The sequence below is a fragment of the Arachis ipaensis genome, chromosome B03, assembly GCF_000816755.2.
Source record: "Arachis ipaensis cultivar K30076 chromosome B03, Araip1.1, whole genome shotgun sequence".
Classification (NCBI taxonomy): Eukaryota; Viridiplantae; Streptophyta; class Magnoliopsida; order Fabales; family Fabaceae; genus Arachis; species Arachis ipaensis.
Window position 1 is genome coordinate 63759505 of NC_029787.2, and position 19266 is coordinate 63778770.

A 19266-nucleotide genomic window follows, 5' to 3' on the forward strand; every position below is an offset into this window, starting at 1 on the left:
CTTCCTGAAATCCAAGAAAGAGCTCGGATCAGGGAAGAAGCACTAAAACGTCGAATGGCTTCCAGATATAATCAAAAGGTAGTGCCAAGAGGTTTCGCTAAGAATGATCTCATCCTAATCCAAAATGATATTGGAACAACTCGACCCGGAGAAGGAAAGCTGGCAACAACCTGGAAAGGACCCTACCGAGTCACAGAAGTACTTGGGAAGGGCTACTACAGACTATCCGAACTTGACGGGCGAGAACTACCTAGGTCGTGGCACGCCTGCAACCTAAGAAGGTACTATAGCTAGAGAAGGTAAAAGATCTCATCATAGGATGCACTCTTTTTCCTGAAAAGGTTTTTTAATGAGGCACCAAGTTGAGATCCAGAAATTGTCTGACTCAAAAGGATAAAAACTCTATATGTACATATTTTCATTTTCTTTTAAAAAAAATATATTAGACGTTCTACAAAGATTTCAAGATGCATTAATCTGAAACATTCATCGTCCGATTATAAAGCGACAGATTGGTAGAAAGTGAAAAACAAATTCACTGCACGATCACGATAAAGACCAACAAAGATGAAAACCAAATTCATCTAAAGGTCGACTAAACGAGGATTTAACCCACCTTCTACAAATTGGCAAAGATGAAAATAGAATAATGCAAGAAGTTATCAAAAGTGATCCGGGAAAAGGACCTGACGAGGTCCTGATGGATTGCTAAATAATAACTTAAAAGACTGGCTGACGTTAAGAAGTCGGACCAAGTCAAACCAAGTTATAAGTAAACCCTGGAAAGAGGTCTGGCCAACCCTATAAAAGAGGATTACTTTAACTTAGAAGGGCTCGACATGACGAAGTCGGCCCAAAACATAAAGTTATAGAAGTAATCCCTGAAAGAGACCTGAACAAGGTCCAAGAAAGAGGATTACAAAAGTAACTTAGAAGGGCCCGACATGACGAAGTCGGCCCAAAACATAAAGTTATAGATGTAATCCCTGAAAGAGACCTGAACAAGGTCCAAGAAAGAGGATTACAAAAGTAAATTAAAAGGGCCCGACATGACGAAGTCGGCCCAAAACATAAAGTTATAGAAGTAATCCCTGAAAGAGACCTGAACAAGGTCCAAGAAAGAGGATTACAAAAGTAACTTAGAAGGGCCCGACATGACGAAGTCAGCCCAAAACATAAAGTTATAGAAGTAATCCCTGAATAAGACTTGAACAAAGTCCAAGAAAGAGGATTACAAAATAACTTGATCCGACATGACAAAGTCGGCCCAAAACATAAAGTTATAGAAGTAATCCCTGAAAGAGACCTGAAAAAGGTCCAAGAAAGAGGATTACAAAAGTAACTTAGAAGGGCCCGACATGACGAAGTCGGCCGAAAACATAAAGTTATAGAAGTAATCCCTAAAAGAGACTTGAACAAAGTCCAAGAAAGAAGATTACAAAATTACTTGATCCGACATGACGAAGTCGGCCCAAAACATAAAGTTATAGAAGTAATCCCTGAAAGAGACTTGAACAAAGTCCAAGAAAGAGGATTACAAAATAACTTGATCCGACATGACGAAGTCGGCCCAAAACATAAAAGTTATAAACGTAATTCCTGAAAGAGACCTGAACAAGGTCCAAGAAAGAGGATTACAAAAGTAACTTAGAAAGGCCCGACATTACGAAGTCGACCCACATAAAGTGCGAAGGCTACAAAAAGGAATACTTGGCAGAGACCTCACAAAAGGTCCAAACAAAACAGGATTTTTGTTTGTTGCCTCAAAGGAATCAAAGCCACAAGCACAAAAGCAACTCAAAGAGATTGAGCAACAAGGCTCCAACACTACCAAAAGCCTAGAAAAAGTGCCTAGACGAGATAAAGATCGACATGATACTAAAGGCGCGAAGTTGTGATAAAAACAAATTCAAAGGGGCTACCCAAATCAGCGCCAAGAACTTGGAAGCTATTTTTTGTTTTTCAGCCTAAAGTTGCTAAACAAGCAACTAAACAAGTGTCAACAGTCAGCAAAATGAAATTTACAAAATAAAGAGTTTAAAAGGCCACAAGCCGGGCTATCTACACAATCAAGATAAAAAAGTTCAGTTAAACATCAGAAGCCTTCCCGGTAGCATCAGCACAGGGTGAAGGAGGGCGAGTCTGAATGGGCACAGCATCCATGGTCCCATCATCCTGATTCAGGATTTGACAGTCTGGATCGGATACGGGATGACCGACCTCAACTGAAGGAACTGTAGAAGTTGACACTTTGGCAGCAGGCGTAGGGGGAGGTTCGACATCATCATCATCCGGGTCGTCAGGGACAATCTTACCATCCCTCACAACATTTTCCAGCCTGAAGAGAGAAAAGTCGACCTCGGGAGCCAGAATTCGAACCTGCTCTTTCAGGTTCTCATAAGCAGCATTCACGCTGCCGACAAGATGACCCTGGAGCTCGGAGTAATCAGCTCGGGCAGTCTCCAACTCCTCCCTCAGACGCATTACCTCCCGATAGGATGTAACATAGTTGTCTTTATGCCTCAATGCCGTGTCCTCGGCCAACCTCACAGAAGCCGCCAAGGCAAGGGAGCTAGCCTTCTCGCTCTCCAGCTCCTTCTCCAGTTTAGTCACTTTCACTTCGAGCTCCTCCTTCAAGCCCTTCATCCGATCAAACTCCTATTTAGCCTCCTCCATGAAGGCTTTGGTGGCATGAAGAGGAAGATTTTGGGTAGTTCGGTACAAGGCAGCTCCCATGTGCGCCATCTTAATACTACTCCGAGTTATAAAGTCCAAATGGCGAAGGAGTGATACATCATCCATAGGGAGGGCATCGTAAGGACCGATCTGCTGATCTACGAACTCGACCGCGTCAAAATCAGGGGCATCAAGGTTGAAAAGCTCAATTGTTTTTTGCTTTTTGTTGGGAGGAGCACCAGAAGTGGCAACAGAGGCTTGGGGAGGATCAACCAAACGAACCCGGGGAGTCGGGATTACCTTCCTTGCCCCAGGTGAGCTCGGAACGGCCGGCTTTAACTGGGCCTAGGATGATCCCTCCCCGACCGCCTTGGCCGAGACGCTTTGGGCTGCGGTAGCTCTCTTCGCCCTTTTGAAGGCCTTCATAGATTCATTATTCTTAACCATCTCTGCAAGCAAAACACAACAGCAAGGAATCAAGTCACAAATTGGAAAAGAGTTTGCGAACAATATAGGAGCAGACAATAGAGGAAAATAAAAAACATAACTACCCAGCTCAGTTTGGAGGAGAGAGGGATTGGTTAAAAATTTCTTTGTGTCGAGATAGGGAGGCTGACTCCAGTGTTCTTCGAAGACAGTAACAAAAGCTTGCTCAGCCTCATCCAACATTTCCCATGTATATCTAGATACTCTCATATCCTTTTTCCATTCCAAGGGAAAGGTGGGCTCGTCATTTTCATCCAGAAAAAAGGGCCGAGCTTCTTCAACAGCTCGGACCTTGAAAAAGTAATTTTTAAAATCACGGAAAGATTCATCAAACATGGAGAAGACCTTCTTTCCCTGGGAAGCTCGGAAAGAAACCCAAGCGGCTTATTTACTACCCCAGGCTTCGTCAAAACAAAGAGATAGAAGAAAAGAGATTGTGAAGCAGGAATACCAAATCCATGACACAACAATTAAAAAATTTTTATGAAACCCCAGGAATTGGGGTGAAGTTGGGAAGGAGCAACATTACATGACCATAATAGGTTGGTCTCAAAATCAGTGAAAGGAAGAGTAATACTCATTTGACTAAAAAAGAAGTCGTAGGCATAGAAAAAAGGGCGCTCTCCGGCATTCTGAGTAGAGAAACAGACCCTCTCCTCAGAACTCGGAGATACAAGTTCATAGTTCTTTTCATCACCACCACTACCACAGGTCTTATGAAATTGTCTAAGTTGCTGACAGAACTCAGAGTCAACCAAAGAAACACACAAGAAAACCATAGAATCTACCCAATCAGCCATGCCTTCAGGGACTTGGGAAGACGTCTCAACAATATTTTTGCGAGAAGACATGAGGCCAACTAATCCTACAACAAGAAAAGAAGATTGGATTACTAAAAAACATCTCGGACGAAGGACAAAACAACTCGGCTAATATGATTCAGACGACACAAACAACAAAAGAAAAACCCCAGAACCCGCACAGAAGGTCCAGGGGCGTCCTTTGGAGGCAGTCAGGGAACAAGGATTCAGGAAAAACCTACAAAGCTAACGAGAAAAACTCTTTAAAGTGAAAAAGAAAGCAGCATGCATCCCAGAAAGCTATAAATCAGACAAAGCCAAAACAACTATATTCCAAATTCACAGTCTTAGCTTATCAACAAACACAATGGCAAAGCACATCAAAGAAAAAGTCATCAAAGACGCCACCTTTTCCAAGAAAATAAAAAACCCCCAGAAAAAGCAAAATGACAGAATTCATCAGTAGAAGCTATCAGCATGACAAAAGGAACAATCTTTCAAAGAAAACAAGCAGTGTGAGCCCCAGGAATGCAAAGGGACCATTTCAAAAGCAAAAAGAAAACTCTTAAGCAGCAAACAAGCAGGCACACAGTAATGCGAAAAGATTCAGACTTCAAGAGAAAATCGAAACCCTATAAAAAATTGAAGGCAAAAACGACGAAAGAGGCACAAAGAAAGAAAAACCAACCTGAACGAATGAAGAAGCTTCGAGGGAGGTTGAAGATGGAAAGACGGAATCACCGGCAAAATCGCTGAATGACGCCGCAACGCAAGAAAGGCAAAATGTAGGCGAAAAACAGAAAGCGAGAGAATGAAGGGAGAAGTTACAAAGAAAAATGAAGGAGAGAAACCGTTTCTGATTGCAAAAATTCAAAATAAAAGCCAAGGGAAACGGGGCAATTCATACTAATTAATGAAGGTATTAAACCCTCGCACATTCCCAAGAACAAAGCGCTGATATAAAAGCGCGCGCTTTTAGAGGAAAACATTCCACATTCAAAAAAAGGTTCTACAAAGAAAGGAATAGACAAAATGCTCGAGTTCGAGTTCATTAGAGAAAGATCGAAGTCAAGGACTCGACCTCAAGTAGAAGACCGAGCTCAAGCAGGGGCACTGTTCACACCCTGGGTCGAGCTATCAGATCCGGGATGTTCAGTAATAAAGCGACTAACCTCCTCAGGTCAGGCTATATGACCTCTTCTCAAAGAGGTCGGTCAAATCGACAGGAAAGCCCAGTAAGGGGCCCAAATAGAGGAACACGACCCAAATCCAAAGGCAGTCCAAGCTTATAGAGATAAGGGCGGTTCCCTTGAAGATAAGATGACTTCAACTCAAAGATAAGATAAGATATGATAACTAACTTATCTTATCTAAAAAGGGTCACTCTACACCATTATAAATACACTGGAGCACCCAGGTATAACTCATACTCTGATTCTACTAAAAACCTGTTTAATACCCATGCTATCTTAAGCATCGGAGTTTCTTGCAGGTACCCCCCACCTTCCGGTGATCAAGGATCAGCAATGCAGCCAGTCCAACAAAGTCAGACACGATAGCTCCGGCCGCCACCCATTAGCCGGATACGTCATCTCCGACCCGTACAGAAGATCTCGTCCGAGATCGACCTACAGTTTCCGGTAACCCTCGAAACACTTCCCGACATGACTTTATACAATGGCACAGTAGATCCCGGCCATCATCTGAGTAATTTCAGAAGTAGAATGTACCTCACCGACGCCTCAGATGCAGTTTGCTGCAAAGCCTTCCCGACTACTTTAACAAAGACATCAATTAAATGGTTCGACAATCTACCCCTTAGGTCCATCTCAAGCTTCGACGACTTAGCCAAGAAGATTCTGGCCAGATTCTCCATCCAAAAAGACAAAGCAAAGCACGTCCCAAGTCTATTAGGAATCAAGCAAGGAGATCGGGAAAGTCTCCGAAGCTACATGGAAAGATTCAACAAAGCATGTCTTGACATACAAAGTCTACCAACAGAGGCCGCCATTATGGGTCTCATCAATGGCTTACGAGAGGGACCTTTTAGCCAATCTATATCAAAAAAACATCCCACATCTTTGAACGAAGTACAAGAACGAGCAGAGAAATACATCAACATGGAGGAAAACTCTTGACTAGGAGAGACCTCAAAATTTGGATATTCCTATTCCTCCCGAGATAAGGATAAAGAGTCTAGAAAGAAAGAAGATCAACATGGGGAAAAGATAAAAATACCACAATTACACCCCCTCTCTGGGCGTCCCTTGTGGATCTCTACAGAGAAGTATGCCATACTGAAAAAATACCCCCAGCTCGACCACTCAAAAGCAAAAAGGGAGGAGGAAATCGGACTGAATATTGCGAACACCATCGAATCCATGGACATTCCACCAATGAATGTTTCGACCTAAAAAATGTCATAGAAAAATTGGAAAGAGAAGGAAAGTTAGATCGGTACTTAGCCAGCCGAGCAGACGATCCGAGAAAAAGAAGAAGGGTTGAAGATGTCGGACAGGCTGAACGACCACCTCGTACACTAGAGAGACATGTCCACATGATACATGGAGGATTTACGGGAGGAGGAATCTCCAAATCATCTCGCAAAAGACATCTTAAAGATGTATATCACGTAGAGGGAAAAGAGGAAGCACCCGATATCTCCACAATCACTTTTACTAAAGAGGACGCAGCCGGCATCATCGCGAGACATGATGATCCCATGGTTATCACTATCGTATTAGCCAATGCAAATCTCCACCGCACTCTGGTAGACCAAAGAAGCTCGGCCGACATCTTGTTCAAAACCGCCTTCGACAAGCTTGGCCTAGAAGAAAAAGAATTCAGAGCATATCCGAATAGCCTGTTCGGGCTGGGAGACACTCCAATTCAACCCCTGGGGTACATCTCACTCCACACGACCTTTGGAAAAGGAAACCGGTCAAGGACACTCAATATAGACTATATCGTGGTCGATGTGAGTTCAGCTTACAATGCCCTAATAGGTCGGACAATGTTAAATCAACTCGGCGCAGTAGTCTCGACTCCACATCTGTGCATGAAGTTCCAAACCACAGAAGGAATAGCTACAATAAAAGCAGACCAGAAGACGGTGCGCCGTTGTTATAACGAAAGTCTAAACCTCAGAGGTAGAGGAGAAGAATGCCACACCATCGAACTTGGTAGAGTTCGAGGGCGAGAAAAACTCCGTCCACAACCCGAAGGCAAAGTAGAAAAAGTCCAGATCGGAGATGTCCCAGATAAAACAACCAATATTGGCACGATCTTAAAAGGAGACAGAACAGAGTCACTCGTACAGTTCTTCCGAGATAATGTCGACCTCTTTCCATGGAAGGCCGCAAACATTCCAGGCATAGACCCTAAGCTAATGTGCTACAAGCTGGCAGTTTATCCAGGATCTCGGCCAGTACAGCAGAGGCGTAGAAAGGTCGGACCAGAATGATCCCAAGCTGTAGAAGAGCAGGTACAGGCTCTACTGGAGGTGGGATTCATAAGAGAAGTCAAGTACCCATTATGGCTAGCTAACGTCGTCTTGGTGAAAAAACCAAATGGGAAGTGGCGGATGTGCACCGACTACACTGATCTCAACAAAGCCTGCCCAAAGGACCCATATCCACTCCCAAGTATCGACGCTCTGGTGGATGCCTCCTCCGGATACAAATACCTCTCGTTTATAGACGCCTACTCAGGATACAATCAAATCCCGATGTACGCACCCGACCAAGAAAAAACTTCATTCTTAACCCCAAAAGCAAACTACTGCTACATCGTCATGCCTTTTGGACTCAAAAATGCGGGAGCTACTTATCAGAGATTAATGAATAAGGATTTTGCCGATAACATCGGGAAAATCATGGAAGTCTATGTGGACGACATGTTAATTAAGACACAAAGTGAAGAGACGTTACTGTCTGACCTCACCCAAGTATTCGACACTATAAGAAGGCATGGCATGCGGCTTAACCCGGCAAAATGCACCTTCGCAGTAGAAGCTGGCAAATTCTTGGGTTTTATGCTCACACAAAGAGGAATCGAGGCGAATCCGGATAAATGCCAGGCCATACTCGATATGAAGAGCCCGACTTGCATCAAAGAGGTACAACAACTCAATGGAAGATTGGCAACCTTGTCCAGATTTCTAGCTAGATCAGCAATAAGATCTCTCCCCTTCTATGCGACTCTAAGGAATGGAAAGAGATTCGAATGGACAACGGAATGCGAGCAGGCCTTCCAAGATTTCAAAAAGTTCCTGGGGCAACCTCCTATCCTAACTCGGCCACGGGAGGGAGAACCCCTTGTATTATACCTCAGAGCAGGTAGTCAGGCAGTAGCCTTAGCATTGGTCCGAGAAGACGACAATGGGTAACTACCTATATACTTCATCAGCAAAGCACTACAAGGATCCGAACTGAATTATCAAAAAATAGAAAAATTTGCCTATGGTCTCATACTAACATCTCGACGACTTCGTCCATATTTCCAGGCCCACATTATCAAGGTTTGGACCAACCAGCCAATAAAAGGCATTCTGCAGAAAACAGATTTAGCAGGAAGAATCTTATAATGGGCAGTCGAGTTGTCTGAATTCGACCTTCAATATGAAGCTCGGACAGCCATCAAATTGCAATATTTTGCCAACTTCGTTGCAGAATTTACAAACACCTCAGAAATCCCTACATAATGGAATCTCTATGTAGATGGTTTCTCAAACAAAACTGGAAGTGGCGCAGGTGTGATAATTGAAAGCGACCAGGGAACTCAAATCGAACTTTTCCTCAAATTCGGGTTCCTTGCCTCAAACAACTGGTGCGGTATTTGTAACCCACTAACTTACAGGCAAGTGCACCGGGTCATACCAAGTAATACCTTACGTGAGTAAGGGTCGATCCTATGAGGATTGATGGATTAAGAAACAATAGTGTTTGATAGGATTAGTTAGACAAACAAAAAATAGTGTTGAGATGCAATATAAAAGACATTAAACAATATAAAGAATATTGAAGAAAGGCAAGTAAATACTTTGGGAAGAAAATATGGAGAAGATAGTTAAGGCTTCAGAGTTATCTATTTTTCTGGAATTATTTTTCTTACTAACTATTTTAATCATGTAGGATTTAATTTATGGCAAACTATATGTGACTAGACCCTAATTCCTTAGACCTTCCTAGTCTCCTCTAAAATTCATCAAAAGCCAATTCCTCGGTCAATTAATTCTAATTAGAGAGTGATGATCAAATTCCAGTTTATATGCCACAAAACTCTAATTACCCAAAAATAAAAGGATTATATGTCACGTATCCCATAAATTCAGATAATTAAAATTTAGGAGAATATGTTTTCAAGCTGTTGTTCAAGTAAAGAGCTTTTCCAAGTTATACAAGAACGCATTTAGAAAGAGGGTCATACTTCCATTCCACCCAAATTCATAAGATAAAGAACGAAAACAATTCTTAAATTATAAATCCATACATAAATTAAAATAGAAAAAGCAATAAAATCAATCCATAGAAATAGACAGAGCTCCTAACCTAAACAATGGAGGATTGGTTACTCATGATTCAAAGTAGAAAATAAGGATTCAGGTAAAAATATACTAAGTTTCAATCTGATGGATCTGAATCCCCTTTTATAACTAATCCTAATAATTTAAAAATCAAATTTCTAAAATTAAAATTAAAATAATATATTTTCCTATTTAAAAATCAAAGTTGAATTTAAATTCGAATTAATTAACAAGTCTTCAGCTGATGGGTGGGGACCACTTGATTTGTGCATTCTGTAGCTTCAAATCTGTGTTTTCTAGGCTGGAAACCGGGTCAAAACAGCCTAGAAATTGCTCCCAGCGTCTTTCTGCGTTTTTTGCACGTTGCGCATGTCACGCGGACGCGTCGGTCACGCGGACACGTCGCTTTGCAAATCTTCAAGTCACGCGTACTCGTCGCTCCTCGCTGCCATCTCCTTTGATTCTTGTGCTGCAGAAACTCCATCAAATCCAGCCGAATGCTACCTAAAATAAACAGTATTGCACAAAGATAAAAATAGCATCCATAGTGGATAAAATATAATTAACTCTTAATTAAACTCAACAAATTTCATACAAATTTACTTGGAAAAAATAGAAAAGATGCTCACGCATCACAACACCAAACTTGAATTGTTGCTTGTCCTCAAGCAACCAAAACTAATATAAGCTTAGGATGTGAATTTGCATGAGAATGAGAGTTCAATTAAGCTCATATCTCTTCTTATAGTGGGGTTTACAACTGCAATCCTGAATAGTTTTGGCATCTCACTTTATCCTTTGAAGTTAAGAATGATTGGCATCCATAGGAACTCAGAATTCAGATAGTGTTATTGATTCTCTTAGTTCAGTATGTTGATTCTTGAACACAGCTAATTTATGAGTCTTGGCCGTGACCCTAAGCATTTTGTTTTCCAGTATTACCACCGGATACATAAATGCCACAGACACATAACTGGGTGAACCTTTTTAGATTGTGACTCAACTTTGCTAGAGTCCCCAGTTAGAGGTGCCCAGAGTTCTTAAGCACACTCTTTTTACTTTGGATCACGACTTTAACCGCTCAGTCTCAAGCTTTTCACTTGACACCTTCACGCCACAAGCACATGGTTAGGGACAGCTTGATTTAGCCGCTTAGGCCAGGATTTTATTCCTTTGGTCCCTCCTATCCATTAATGCTCAAAGCCTTGGATCCTTTTTACCCTTTGCCTTTAAGTTTGAAGGGTTATTGACTTTTTCTGCTTGCTTTTCTCTTTTTTTTTTCTTCTATAAATTTTTTTTCTCGCAAGCTTCGTGTTTTTCACTGCTTTTTCTTGCTTCAAGAATCAATTTTATGATTTTTCAGATTATCAATAATATTTTTCTTTTTTCATCATTCTTTCAAGAGCCAACAATTTTAACATTCATAAACTTCACTATCAAAATTATGCATTGTTTAAGCATTCATTCAGAAAACAGAAAGTACCACCACATCTAAGTAAATGAGACTACTCTAAAAATTAAACTCAAATTCTCATGCACTACATCTGTTCTTCTTTCTTTTTATTTCAAGCTCAGTGGGCAATACATGAGACATCTTTCAGAATTAAAGCACTTAACAGAAAATTAAACTAGAACCTATGAATCTACTAATAAAGGATCATGCAATAAACAAAACAAAGTAGCAGGAAACCAGAACATAACATAATAAAGGCGGGAAAGAAAAAAATGAAAGGAACTCAACCACCTTAGTTATTCGAGCGTTCGTTTTATTCTTTAGGTTGTGCTCCTTTGTGAAGATGATTCGCCTCCCTTTGATGCCATAAGAATAGATAGAAAACCCTATAAACAAAGCGTCAACACCAAACTTAAAGGTTTGCTTGTCCTCAAGCAAAGAAGAACTGAAAATAAAAAGAAAAAATATTATACTGAAATAAGAATAAAAGGATAAAAGAACAAGAGAGAATTAGGATTTGGGAGAGAGAATAAAAAAATTAAAAAAACTGGCGGCGAACTGGTGGACGTGTGCGGCGCAGGTGACGCGTACGCGTGGGTCGCGAGATTTTTTTTTAATGACGTGAAAGCGTCAGGCATGCGTCCGCGTGCCCTGGGTTTTGTGCGATTCGCACGAAGCCAGCCGCGCCCACGCGCAACTCTCTGTAACCTTTTATTTTTCTCGCACCCCTAGATGACGCGTACGCGTCAGCGACGCTTGCACGTCGGGTGCTTTTTTTTTTCTGGCTCCTATTCTAAAATAGCTGCATGATCAGAAAATTAGTAAAAACATAATAAAAATCAAATAAGTAAGAAAACTACTACTACGAAAAATAACTAAGGATACGAAATTATCGGGTTGCCTTCCGACAAGCGCTTCTTTAACGTCACTAGCTTGACGGTCAGCTCCTCTAAAGAGGGGGATCATAGGGGCTCAGCTCTTCACCCCTTACTTTGAACTTCTTTCCTGTGTCTTCATAAATTAGCTCAATATGCTCCAGAGAGAGGATTCTATTTACTGTATAAATCCATGCTGGAGTCTTAGTCAACACTACCTTCATTCCTGGGGAAAAACCTTCAGTGGGGATCTTTTTGTTTCTCCATCCCCTGGGTATTTTCTTCTTTTTGGGAACCTCCTCCTTGGTGGATGATGCATTTCCAACACCAAACTTAGGTTTGATGTTAGGAGGAATTTTACTGATTGTCACCGAAGGAGGTTTGAGTTGCAGACTCTGCTGTACATTATCAGGGGTTCTTGAAGGTTTGGATCAATAAGCTCAGCCTGCATGCACCTCTCTCCTTCACCCGTTGAATGTATATCTTTGAAGACATGAAAGACTAATTGCTCATTATGCACTCTAAGCACTAATTTACCTACTTCTATATCAATCAGAGCTCTTCCAGTGGCTAGGAATGGTCTTTCTAGAATTATAGAGGCATTCTCATTCTCTCCTATATCAAGAATTACAAAATCTGCTGGGAGGAAGAACTTACCCACTTTGACCAAGATATTTTCTACTAATCCGTATGCAGGCTTCATAGATTTGTCTGCCATCTGTAATGCTATCTTTGTGGGTTGTGCCTCTTGGATCTGCAGCTTCTTCAACCCAGACAAGGGCATTAAATTGATGCTTGCTCCCAGATCACATAACGCTTTCTCAAAGGTTGTGCTCCCAATGGTGCATGGAATTTGAAAGCTACATGGATCTGGCATCTTCTTTAGTAAGTTATTCTGAATGATGGCACTGCATTCTTTAGTTAGGACCACTGTCTCATTTCCCTTTAAAGGCTTCTTCTTTGACAACAGCTCCTTCATGAACTTGGAATAGAGAGGCATTTGTTCCAAAACCTCAGCAAAAGGAATATTGATTTGCAACTTTCTGAAGACTTCCAAGAACTTTGAAAACTGCTTGTCCTTGGTCTCCTTTTGAAGTCTCTGAGGATATGGCATTTTTGGTTTGTACTCAGGAGCCTTTGGCAATGTAGGATAAGTGTCAAGAGAGTATGGGAATGGGTTGTCTGCACGCTTTGGAGGGGCGTGCTCTACTTCTTCTTTCTTCTCCTCTGGAGCTTCCTTTTCAACTAGCTCTTCATTGGCCTTGGTCTCGGAGCCAGCTACTTTACCACTTCTTAATTGAATAACCTTGCAATCTTCTCCTGGGTTCACCATTGTATCACCTTGAAATGTACTTGTAGACCTCTCAAGTATTTGCTTGCTCAGTTGGCCCACTAGCACCTCTAAGTTTCTAATGGAGGCTCTGGTTTCCTGCATAACTTGTGCTTCCGTACTTGCCACTTGTTCACTTATTACGGTGATAGCCTTGCATTCCTCTCTTGGATTTGGAATTGTGTTACCAGGAAGGCTATTAGTGGTTCTCTAATCAATTTCATTAACTTTTGTGGCTAATTGACCCATTTGAATCTCCAGGTTCTTGATGGATGCTCTGGTTTCCTATCTAAAACCTGTCAATATTGCTTCCAAATCATTGTTCTGCTGGAAACCGCCCTGAGAACTATTGTTGAAGTTCTGAGGTCTCTGAGGTTGGTCCCTCCATCCAAAATTTGGGTGATTTCTCCATCCCTGGTTGTATGTCTTAGAATATGGATCATTGTTGGGATTCCTAGGACCACTCCCCATGTAATTCACCTGTTCAGAAGAAGGTTGAGCATAATCATAATTATCATTTTGCACAAAATTACCTGTCATGTCATAGGAGATTTCTTGTGGTGAATTTTGTGTGTTGATAGCTAAGACTTGCATGCCACCCATCTGTTGAGTAAGTAGATTTATTTTCTGAGAGATCAGCTTGTTCTGAGCAAGAAGAGCATTAACAACTTCTACTTCTAACACGCCTCTCTTCTGAGGGGTCTCAGAGTTCACAGCAACCAATTCAATCAGCTCAATAGTCTCCTCTGGTGTCTTCTTCTTGTGCAGTGAACCGCCTGCAGAAGTGTCTAGACTCATCTTGGACATCTCACCTAAACCTTCATAAAAGATATCTAGTTGGGTCCATTTGGAGAACATGTCCGGAGGGCATTACCTAGTCAGTAGCTTGTATCTCTCCCAAGCTTCATAAAGAGTTTCACCCTCCTTCTGTCTGAAAGTCTGAACCTCCAACATGAGCTTAGTCAGCTTCTTTGGTGGAAAAAATTTAGTGAGAAATTCTGTAACAACCTTTTCCCAAGTATTCAGACTCTCCTTTGGTTGGGAATCTAACCACAGCTTTGCTTTATCCCTCAGAGCAAACGAGAAGAGCATGAGTTTGTACACCTCTGGGTTCACTCCATTTGTCTTCATAGTATCACAAATCTGCAGAAAATCAAATATAAACTGATTTGGATCTTCATGAGGAAGTCCATGATATTGGCAGTTTTGTTGCACCAGGGTGACCAATTGTGGCTTCAACTCAAAGTTGTTTGCAGCTATAGGAGGCACCACAATGCTTTTTCCATAAAGATCCGCAGTAAGGGCAGAATAAGAGCCAAGCACTCTCCTTTGTTGCTCATCCCCATTCGAATTTGCCACATTGGCATTAGCATTATTGTTAGGATCCATAGTGGACTCTGTAGCCTTGTAAAGTCTTGCTTGTTGCAAACGCCGCCTGAAAGATCTTTCAGGTTCAGGATCAAAGTCTAAGAGATGTTCTTTGTCTCTGTTCCTGCGCATACACAAACAGAAAACAAGATAAAATGGGACTCTCTACGTCAGAGTGTAGAGAAGTCCCTGTGAGGTAACCTGTGTAAAAAAATTGAAAATTGCAATTAAAATTAAGACAAAAATTTTGAAATTATTAAGCCAAAAAAAATAAAAATAAAAATAAAATTAATTAGAGAACACCAAACTTAATTTCAGAAATTAAGGAAAATAATGGTACTATTTACTTATTTATTTAAATTTTTATTTATTTTTTTGTTTTTTTAAATAATAAAAGTAAAATAAAAAAAGGATACGGTATAAAGGGAAGGGGGGAAAAAAATGAAAAGGAAAAAGAAAAAAAATAACGTAAAGGAAAAAAAAGAAAAAATTAACGTAAAGGAAAAAAAAAGAAAAAAATAACGTAAAAAAAATAAATGCAAAATAAAAATTAATAATAAAAAATATATATATGTATATAAAAAAAATTATCTAATCTAAGCAATCAAACAACGAATAATTGTTAATTACTATCAATCCCCGGCAACGGCGCCAAAAACTTGGTATGGTATTTGTAACCCACTAACTTACCGGCAAGTGCACCGGGTCGTACCAAGTAATACCATACGTGAGTAAGGGTCGATCCCACGAGGATTGATGGATTAAGCAACAATAGTGTTTGATAGGATTAGTTAGACAAACAGAAAATAGTGTTGAGATGCAATATAAAAGACATTAAACAATATAAAAAATATTGAAGAAAGGCATGTAAATACTTTGGGAAGAAAATATGGAGAAGATAGTTAAGGCTTCAGAGTTATCTATTTTGCTGGAATTATTTTTCTTACTAACTATTTTAATCATGTAGGATTTAATTTATGGCAAACTATATGTGACTAGACCCTAATTCCTTAGACCTTCCTAGTCTCCTCTAAAATTCATCAAAAGCCAATTTCTTGGTAAATTAATTCCAATTGGAGAGTGATGATCAAATTCCAGTTTATATGCCACAAAACTCTAATTACCCAAAAATAAAAGGATTATATGTCACGTATCCCGTTAAATTCAGATAATTAAAATTTAGGAGAATATGTTTTCAAGCTGTTGTTCAAGTAAAGAGCATTTCCAAGTTATATAAGAACGCATTTAGAAAGAGGGTCATACTTCCATTCCACCCAAATTCATAAGATAAAGAACGAAAACAATTCTTAAATTATAAATCCATACATAAATTAAAATAGAAAAAGCAATAAAATCAATCCATAGAAATAGACAGAGCTCCTAACCTTAACAATGGAGGATTAGTTACTCATGGTTCAAAGTAGAAAATAAGGATTCAGGTAAAAATGTACTAAGTTTCAATCTGATGGATCTGAATCCCCTTTTATAACTAATCCTAATAATTTAAAAATTAAATTTCTAAAATTAAAATTAAAATAATATCTTTTTTCATTTAAAAATCAAATTTGAATTTAAATTCGAATTAATTGACAAGTCTTCAGCTGATGGGTGGGGACCACTTGATTTGTCCATTATGCAGCTTCTAATCTGTGTTTTATGGGCTGGAAACCGGGTCAAAACAGCACAGAAATCGCTCCCAGCGTCTTTCTACATTTTTTGCATGTTGCGCAAGTCATGCGTACGCATCGGTCACGTGCACGCGTCGATGGTCTTTTTTGTGAGTCACGCGGACGCGTCGGTCACGCGGACGCGTCGCTTTGCAAATCTTCAAATCACGCGTACGCGTCGCTCCTCGCTGCCATCTCCTTTGATTCTTGTGCTATAGAAACTCTATCAAATCCAGCCGAATGCTACCTAAAATAAACAATATTGCACAAAACTCAAAATAGCATCCATAGTGGCTAAAATATAATTAATTATTAATTAAACTCAACAAATTACCTGCAAATTTACTAGGAAAAAATAGGAAAGATGCTCACGCATCAACAACCAAGCTGAGTATGAGGCACTACTGGCTGGTTTAAAGCTGGCTAAGGAGGTTGGAGCTCAAAATCTCATCCTCTTCAGCGGCTCACAGGTGGTCACTTCACAAATAGCAGGGAGCTATCAAGCCAAGGACCCCACCATGAAAAAGTACTTGGGACTAAACCAGGGAACAACTCGGACAACTCGGGGAATATGAAGTCCGCCACATACCCTGAGAACAGAATACCCGAGCTGATGCACTCTCAAAGCTAGCCAGCACCAAACCAAGGGGCAACAATAGAAGCCTCATCCAAGAAAAAGTCCTAGCCATAACAGGTCTGGATCAATGATGGATGACTCCCATAATTAACTACCTCAAAACAGAAAGACTCCCTATAGATAAGAAGGAGGCAAAGACGTTAAAACGGGAGGCACAATACTACACTATCATAAACAATACTCTATAAAAAAGAGGGATTTTAATACCATTGTTAAAGCGTGTGCCGACTTCCAACACAAAGGAAGTTTTAGAAAAAGTACACAGTGGCATCTATGGCAATCGTCTCGGAGCGCAGGCACTTACCAAAAAAGTACTCCGGGCCGGATTTTATTGGCCAACTCTACACAAAGAAGCCACAGAGTTCGTAAAGACGTGTCCACCATGTCAGAAACATGCCAACTTTCACATCGCCCCGCCAGAGGAGCTCATCAACGTAACATCACCCTGGCCATTCGCAAAATGGGGACTCGACCTTCTCGGACCTTTCCCTCAGGGATCAGGACAAGTCAAATTCCTCATAGTAGGGGTGGACTATTTCACAAAATAGATCGAGGCAGAACCTCTAGCTAATGCCACTGCTCAAAGAAGTCGAAAATTCCTATATAGAAACATTGTCACAAGGTTTGGGATTCCATACTCCATCACCACAGACAATGGCACCCAATTCACAGATGCAGGCTTCAGAAAGTTAGTGGCCGACTTGAACATAAAACACTAATTCACCTGCGTAGAACATCCCCAGGCCAATGGACAAGCAGAAGCTGCTAATAAAGTCATATTAGCCGGGTTAAAACAGAGATTACAGGATGCAAAGGGAGCCTGGGCTGAAGAGCTCCCACAAGTCCTATGGGCATATCGAACAACCCCACACTCCACTACAAAGGAATCACCCTTCTGATTAGCTTACAGAATGGAGGCAATGATCCCAGTGGAGGTCGAAGAAGGGTCGCCAAGAGTGATCCACTACAACGAAGAGGCCAACTCCTAACTTCAAAGGGAAGAACTCGACCTACTTCCAGAAATCCGAGAAAGAGCTCGAATCAGGGAAGAGGCATTAAAACATAGAATGGCTTCAAGATACAATCAAAAGGTAGTACCGCAAAGTTTTGTTGAGAACGACTTCATCCTATTCTGAAATGATATCGGAACAACTCGACCTGGAGAAGGAAAACTGGCAGCAAACTGGAAAGGACCCTACCGAGTCATAGAAATACTTGGAAAGGGCTACTACAGATTGTCCGAACTCGAAGGATGAGAGCTTCCCAGGTCATGGCACTCTTGCAACTTACGAAGGTATTATAGTTAGAAGTAATAAGGATTTTAGGATAAGGTGCACTCTTTTTTCTGAAAAGGTTTTTTAATGAGGCGCCAAGCCAAGATTCATAAAATACCTAACTTAGAAGAGTAAAACTCCCACATGTATATATTTTCATATTTTTTATTAGAAGTTTTCTTGAGTTCCTACAAATTCTTTATCAAGACGCATTAATCTGAAACACAAAAATTCATCGCCTGATTGTAAAGCTATAGATCGGCAGAAAGTGAAAATCAAATTCACTGCACGATCATGATAAAGACCAACAAAGATGAAAATCAAATTCATCAAAAGGTCGACCAAACGGGGATCAAACCCAGTTTCTACAAAATCGGCAAAGATGAAAACAGAATAATGCAAGAAGTTATCGAAAGTGATCCATAGAAAGACCTGACGAGGTCTTAATAAAATGGATTGCTAAAAATAACTTAAAGACCGGCCGATGTAAAGAAGTCGGACCAGTCGACCACAATAACCAAAGTTATAAAAAGTAAATTCCTTGAAATAGGTCTGGCCAGTCCTAAAAAAGAGGATTACTAAAATAACTTAGAAAGGACCCGACTTGATGAAGTCGGCCCAGAACATAAAGTTATAAAAGTAATCCCTGAAAGAGACTTGAACAAGATCCAAAAAAGAGGATTACTAAAATAACTTAGAAGGGCCCGACATGATGAAGTCGGCCCAGAACATAAAGTTATAAAAGTACTCCCTAAAAGAAACCTGAACAAGGTCCAAAAAAGAGGATTACTAAAATAACTTAGAAGGGCCCGACATGATGAAGTCGGCCCAGAACATAAAGTTATAAAAGTAATCCCTAAAAGAGACCTGAACAAGGTCCAAAAAAGAGGATTACTGAAATAACTTAGAAGAGATCGACATGATGAAGTCGGCCTCCCATAAACAAGTTATAAAAAGTAGTCCCTAAAAGAGACCTGACAGAGGTCCAAAAAGAGGGTTACTAGAAATAACTTAGAAGGGACCAACGTAAAGAAGTCGGCCCAAAAACCAAAAAGTTATAAGAAGTAATCCCTAAAAGAGATCTGACAAAGGTCCAAGAAAGAGGATTACCAGAGATAACTTGGAAGGGACCAACATGATGAAGTCGGCCTGATCATGATGCCAAAGCTAAAGGTA